The 7,331-nt window shown below is 62.9% G+C and overlaps 1 long non-coding RNA gene across 1 annotated transcript; it reads right to left on the bottom strand.

The window, feature by feature from the left end:
• Positions 1 to 446: 446 nt before the first annotated feature.
• LOC141974853 (uncharacterized) lies at positions 447 to 3,707 on the bottom strand. The gene is made up of 3 exons (XR_012635826.1): positions 3,485 to 3,707; positions 2,246 to 2,470; positions 447 to 577 (listed from the first exon to the last, which is right to left on the bottom strand). It is a non-coding gene; the product is annotated as an uncharacterized LOC141974853 (long non-coding RNA).
• Between the last annotated feature and the right edge of the window lie 3,624 nt (positions 3,708 to 7,331).

Raw genomic sequence — 7,331 nt, 5'->3', positions numbered from 1 at the left:
TGCTTAAACTGGTGAGACTTGCAATACAGAGCAGGCCCTAGATGCCAACCAAGTGTTTCCCTTTGGGGTGCCTGGGGGCTCTGGCCACATCCCAGCCCCACTTGGAGAGACTCTGGGGAAAGCCGAATTCGGGACACAACCCTCCGGAGCGGCCAGCCTGGTGCTCGTCTCTCCGGTTCCTGCCCGGCGGGTTTATCCCTGCGAGGCAGCCGTGGAAGCGCCTTGCTCCGCCTGAGCTGGGTCCCTGGGCGATTCACGGGTCCTGCCCAGAGACTGGCTCTCTTCATTAGCTCCTGTCACTCCAGGGCTATAAATAACTGTAATTGCTACAGACTGGAGCCCGCTTGGTCCCCAGCTCACCCCTCCTCTCCTGGGCTTTGGGGAGTCCTTCAGCGCCTTGGGCGTGGAGCCGAGTTGGCGGGGCAGGGCAGCGTGCCTGGAGATCTCCTGTGGGACTGGAGGCATGGTTTGCCGCGATGTTTCGATCCAGATCCAGCCTTTGGATCAATGGCAGAGTCCCAGCCTCGCTCCATGTCACTGGGTGTGATGGTGCCCCGAGCGGGCAGCAAACCTGTCACTTTAGCAATGACAGTGCTGTTAATTACAGTTGTTGTGTGTCTGGGCAGCACCCAACATGACGGGGCCCCCATCTCGGTCACTGTGTGTCTGGGCAGCACCCAACATGACAGGGCCCCCATCCCGGTCGCTGTGTGTCTGGGCAGTGCTGACAGATGGTCACCCGATCACCACCCAGCCCCTGCTTAGCCAGGAGAGCTCACAGGCTGAACACTCAGAGACGGATCAGTGGGGGCGGGGGAGGCTGTTTTACTGATGATCTGGCGAGGAACAGGCTGATGGATGCGATCACTGCCCTGTCCACGTGTCATGGCTGGAGCCCAGAGCAGGCTCCTGGCTCTGCTAGGTGGGGATGCTGTGCCCCCACACCCAGGTGCTGGTCATCGGCCGCCACGGCACTGCCCGGAGCTGGGAACCTGCTGCTATCTGTACCACTGAGGCACCTAGAGACCAAGGGCCTGTCATGCCAGGCGCTGCCCAGACCCAGACCGAGATCAGGGCCCCGTCGTGCCGGGCGCTGCCCAGACCCCGACCGAGATCAGAGCCCCGTCATGCCGGGCGCTGCCCAGACCCCGACCGAGATCAGGGCCCCGTCATGCCGGGCGCTGCCCAGACCCCGACCGAGATCAGGGCCCCGTCATGCCAGGCACTGCCCAGACCCCGACCGAGATCAGGGCCCCGTCATGCCGGGCGCTGCCCAGACCCCGACCGAGATCAGGGCCCCGTCATGCCGGGCGCTGCCCAGACCCCGACCGAGATCAGAGCCCCGTCATGCCGGGCACTGCCCAGACCCCGACCGAGATCAGGGCCCCGTCGTGCCGGGCGCTGCCCAGACCCCGACCGAGATCAGGGCCCCGTCGTGCCGGGCGCTGCCCAGACCCCGACCGAGATCAGAGCCCCGTCATGCCGGGCGCTGCCCAGACCCCGACCGAGATCAGGGCCCCGTCGTGCCGGGCGCTGCCCAGACCCCGACCGAGATCAGAGCCCCGTCATGCCGGGCGCTGCCCAGACCCCGACCGAGATCAGGGCCCCGTCATGCCGGGCGCTGCCCAGACCCCGACCGAGATCAGGGCCCCGTCGTGCCGGGCGCTGCCCAGACCCCGACCGAGATCAGGGCCCCGTCGTGCCGGGCGCTGCCCAGACCCCGACCGAGATCAGAGCCCCGTCATGCCGGGCGCTGCCCAGACCCCGACCGAGATCAGGGCCCCGTCGTGCCGGGCGCTGCCCAGACCCCGACCGAGATCAGAGCCCCGTCATGCCGGGCGCTGCCCAGACCCCGACCGAGATCAGGGCCCCGTCATGCCGGGCGCTGCCCAGACCCCGACCGAGATCAGGGCCCCGTCGTGCCGGGTGCTGCCCAGACCCCGACCGAGATCAGAGCTCCGTCATGCCAGGCGCTGCCCAGACCCCGACCGAGATCAGGGCCCCGTCGTGCCGGGCGCTGCCCAGACCCCGACCGAGATCAGGGCCCCGTCGTGCCGGGCGCTGCCCAGACCCCGACCGAGATCAGAGCCCCGTCATGCCGGGCGCTGCCCAGACCCCGACCGAGATCAGGGCCCTGTCGTGCTGGGCGCTGCCCAGACCCCGACCCATAAAGGATGGAAACATACAAACTTCTCCTGGATGATGTTAGATTGCGATTCCTCCAGAGGGCAGCTCGCTTACTTACCAGATCAGCAGTCGGGGTCACCGATGTGGTCCGACGTTGGCTGCGTGTGTTCATTCAGCGTGGTGTCCCAGCTCTGTGCAGGTCACGGAGACAGCAGGCCTCAATTAAACTGCCCAATAAATTCCCAGACTCCGTTTTCTGCAAAGATGCCAGGCCAGGTTTATTGTCGATGGAGCACGGTAATAGCCCCTGGCAGACTCTACGAGGAGACTAGGACACATCTGCCTGTGACAATGGACCAGCTCAGTCAGTGGTGGGACTTTCCAGTCCCCCCTCGGGTGGCCAAAGACACCCCCTCTGAGATACCTCTTTATACCCCGGTACAAACAAGTCAGTTCTGCCCCGACATAGTTACTGCCCCGACCTCGCTAGTTATCACCCATCACCTTGTACAGGTCGGTTCAATCAAAACATCTCTATTCATCACGCTGTCATCCTGACCGTATCTTTTAGGAGGGGTCAGTGCATTGCTGTTACCCTTGGGGAATGTGTCTGTACCATCCTTGACATCGGGATGTTCTGGTACCGCGGGATGTGTTTGCCTGAGCACTGTGTGCCTAGCACGGCTTAGGAATGTGTATTTTTGCAATATCAGCCCTGTTCTTGCTCAATTCTGTGAGCAGGTCCTGCCTCATTCCAGGCCTCTAATACAAGGGCTTATGTCTCAGGCTCTCTTCCTACTCCCCTTGTTAAATGAAAGCTGCGTATCTGATGTCACCATGAGTTGGGGCCCCGCACACGGGCCTGTGGGGTACCTGGATTAAGGGGAGGGAGCCTTTTTAGGTACCTAGAGAGACAGAAGCAGAAACATCTCCCCCCCCACACACACACACTCACTGGCTGTAGCGCTGCACTTTCCCAGCTATCCTCTGTCAGGCCCCCATCGTTGCACTACCCGAGCCTCAGACTCTGCCGTGCATTCGTCCCCCAGAGGGCAGGGAAGCATCCCCCGCATGTTACAGCTGGGCTCGGAGACTGGGCAGACGCAGTGACTCCCCCAAGGTCACACGAACAGTCAGCAGCAGCGTATTGAACCCAGGTGTCCTGGGCCCCAGGATTGATGTTGCTCCCCCTTCAGCAATGATTGGTTAATAAAACTGGTGGAGCCGGGCCACCCTACTCCGCGGGCTGCCTTCCCTGCCCCTTTTCCCACCCCCAAGGGCAGAGGGAGGGGGCCGGGGCAGTGTTTCCTCGGTACCCTGCCAAACGCTGCCTGGAGCATGTTCTCCAAATCGATACCTGCGAAGAGCAGCTTTAGCCCTTCTCATGCCGCTGTTGCTATAGTGATGCGAAGATCCCTCCGCGCAGACGGGCCTGTGCTGACGTCTCCAGCCGCAAGACAGAGAACAAACTTTATAGCAAACGTGGAGCCTGGGAGAGCCCCCCAGTCCCCCAGTGACTGAGCAGGGACATGACCCCTGGGCTCCCTCGGCAGGGGGTGCTCCGGGCTCTCCAGCACCCAGTACCTTGCACCAGCACGTGCAAACTAGGTGCGAAACGCTGCTGAGCCAGCATCACGCTGGTGTCAAGGGCTGCACGACAGTCTGTCTGGGTCTCCTGCAAAGCCCCAGCCCCCTGCGCCCGGCCCACATTCGCAGCTGAGCTTGGGAGTGAAAAACAAACTGGGCAGGAAGTTTCTGCCCCTGGGGGCTGCAAAGGAAAGTGCGGGAACGTGGCCCTGGCAGGCTCAGGAACCGGACAGTGAGCGGAAGGAACCCGCCACTGCTGATCCGTTTTATGATTTCATGATGTGGGGGCCTGGCTCCTGCCTGTTGCATGCCTGGGGCTGGTGATGTGGGCTCCAGGCACAGGGCAATATAGAACCAGGCCCTGCCTGCAATCTTACCCCAGAGCTCCCAGTCCTTTATCTCCCCCCGGCCCCCACCCTCCCTGCTAATCTGGGAACACCGGCCCCCGGCATGACCCCGCCACGCTGCGAGGAGCTCACCGGCTCTGCAGTGCTTGGTGCTAGAGCAAGTGATGGCTGGGAAGCTGGGGTCGTTCAGCGCCATGGCCAGCCCCTGTGTGTAGCCAGCCAGCGCTTGCGTCTTTCGCCAGCAGCACCGGGCCGGCTTGGGAACCCCTGGACTCACGGAGCCCGATTCCCGCCCACCCAGTACCACCCACAGCCATTGCACTAGGACAGGGTGGTCTCGCAGTGCCACTGGTCACACCCAGGGTCACGTCCCGTCCCCTCTGGCTGGGTCCAGGGCAGCAGTCAGCCCGTTGCCCGTCCAGGGCAGAGCTCAGCCCAGGCAGCCAACACGGGGCCGGGGCCTTGGAGAACCAGCCCCCCACCAGAGCAGGCTGTAGCCACCAACCTTCTGCAGAGACGCTGCGCCCAGGAGCCCTGCCCCTGGGGCCCTTGGCAAAGTGTGAGCGTGTGCACACGTAACGGTGTGCACGCATGACGGTAGCGTGGACGTGAGCGTGTGCACATTGTGTTAGTGACTGCACAGGGGTATGCATTGTGTCCCGGGGGGGAGGGGCCCGGGCGGATGCGAGGCACGCTGGTGAGGGGTTTGTGGGCCTTGTGCCTGCACCGGCCCTCATTCCCTCCGGGGAGGCTCCTGCGAGTTTAACGCGCTCGTTTGTCATGGGGAAACATAACCAGGCGGCCGCGCTGTGCCAGGCCCCCGGGAATTGCAGAGGGGGAGCAGCCAAAGGCAGGAGCCATTCAGAAGCCGAGCCTGATGGGAGCTACCGTCGGCCAGGCTCCCCGGAGACGCGGGGCTATGGGGCAGCAGTGGCCAGGGGGGATTCACTCCCATGCAAAGGCCCCAGTGCAGTCCCCAGGCAGCCCTGGCCCGTTTTGCACAGGGAAGGGAGCGGCAGGGCTGAGACGCCAGCAGCCGGGGCGTTGTGCATGCCCAGCGCGTCCGGGCTCGGAGGTCGGGCTGTCAATCGATAGCGCTGTCAGCGTCCTCATTTGGAAAACAAGGGCCCTGCAACAGGAGCCTGCGGGGGAATCGATTGGTGGGGGATGCAGTGACAGGGTGGCCGGTCAGGGCAGCGTGGGAGTGTCACCCCCATTGACCGGCACCGGCTGGAAGGAGCCGCGGGGCCCAAGCCCCTGCAGCCGTCTGGCACCTCTCGGCTGCCTTGCTGCTCCAGAAGGCTGGGCTCTGAGCCCCCCGGGCACCTGGGGCCGCGTGCCGGGCTGGGCTCTAGGACACACAGGCAGAGAAATGCAGCCACACCTCCCATGCTCAGACCTTGCCCTGGGTACCAACTCAGTTCCAAACGGCCACCCTGGGCAGCCTCGGCTGACCCTGCTGCATGGGCCCGCTCCAGCCCCTCCCACGCACATGCCCTGGCACCCAGGTCTGTCGCGTCCTTGTCAGCGCCAGCCCAAAGCGAGCATGAAGCGCTGCTCTGCTGGCTTTGGTGCAGCATCCCCAGCGGTGCCGGGAGAACCGGTGCCCTCAGCCCCTGGCCAATGCTGCTCGCCCTGCAATGCCACCACCGATAGGGCACAGCCTGCCCCTACCCCTGCCCCTTCATCACCCACCCCCCCCCCGCCTCTCTCCAGCGCCTTCGGGGTGGGGGGGATGCTGTGAACTAGCCCCTGGGCGCTCAGGCTGGGGGCATTGCTCCAAGCGCTCCTAGCAGAGCCGGCTGCACAGAGCTCAGCAGCTGGCAATTGGGAACCCCCATCTGTCTGGGCCCTGTGCATGGGTGGGGGGAAGAGGTGTTAGAGCCCCTGGGGCTCAGACGGGACGCTCCACAGCACCCCCAGCTAATGGGCCAGTTTGCCTGGCCTACCAGCTGCTTTGCCCCTTGGAAGAGACGTTCATGAACTCAACTTACCTGCAAACGCTCCCTGGCTCATGCCCTCCCCAACCCAGCCCCCCACTAATAATGCTGGGCACACACACATGCATGGGTGCACGCACTGTGCACACACACCCCCACCTGTGCACACACAGGCCACAGCCCCCCCCCACACACATGGGGGGCACACACGGGGTGCACACACACATTCACACACACACTGGGGACACATACCCACACGCATTGTGTGCACACACAGGACACACACTGTGCACACAGAGGGCATGCACACACATACACACACACACGACACACACAGGACACATGGGGCATGCACACACACACAAACGACACACACTTTGCACACAAGGACACACACACACACACATTCCTGCATGGTGCTTTGCAATCACCATTTAATCTCTCCCAGCAGCCAAAAGATAACAAATTAAAGCTCTTTGCAGGGCGGTGGCTCCCTGGAACTCAAGAGCAGCAGCTGCTGCTCCAGCCCAGAGCCAGATTAATATTCATGCCCACAGCTTGTTTAGCTCCCGCAATTACCGAGCCAGGGAGTTTCGGCTGGGCCCTAATTGCTAAACAACTGTCTGGGGGCGTCTTGTTTACTGTGCGCTGCCCGGGAGCAGGAGCGGATTGCCGCGCCGCTGATTACATTTTGAATTTGCCCTTTTACAAGAATGCTGTCCCGGCTCGCAGGGAGCGAGGGGGAGCTGGGAACGGTGCTGTACAGCACAGAGCGGGGATTGCCCTGCATATGCCACAACCTGTCAATGCTCAAAGAGCCTTCCCTTGCAGGAACAGAAGTCATTATGGGAAAGCAGCCTTCGCGGCTACAGGGCACTTGCCCCGTTGTTCTGAACTCCCTGGTGAGTGCCCCGTGCCCTGGTCTCTTGCCTTCCCCCGGTGTTCCTCCCTCAGGTGCTCAGCCCACCCCCTAGGTCCTCTGTCCATAGAGAGCCACTTCCGCTCCCTTACGTCCTGGCTGGATAACCAGCCACCTGCCCCTCTCCCAGCAGGAGTGGTGCCTGCTGACAGGCACTGAGGGGTCTTGGGGAAATGCAGCCAGCTTGGTACCGCACACAGCAGGGACACTGACAATTGCCCAGACTGTCTAGTACTGACATGACTGTGACGCCCAGACACCCCGCTGTGCTGGGTACTGCCTCAAAGAGCTCCCAGCTGCGCCAGACCCATTTCACACATGGAGACGGAGGCCCGGAGAGATCCAGGCTGGATTTTCAAAGGCACCTGGGCCATTCTCTGACCCTCGGTGACCTCTCCAAGGTCACCGCCG

Source organism: Natator depressus, chromosome 20 (assembly GCF_965152275.1).
Source record: "Natator depressus isolate rNatDep1 chromosome 20, rNatDep2.hap1, whole genome shotgun sequence".
NCBI classification, from domain to species: Eukaryota; Metazoa; Chordata; order Testudines; family Cheloniidae; genus Natator; species Natator depressus.
The sequence above is the reverse complement of the archived record's forward strand: the minus strand, read 5'-3'. Positions and strand labels throughout refer to the sequence as shown.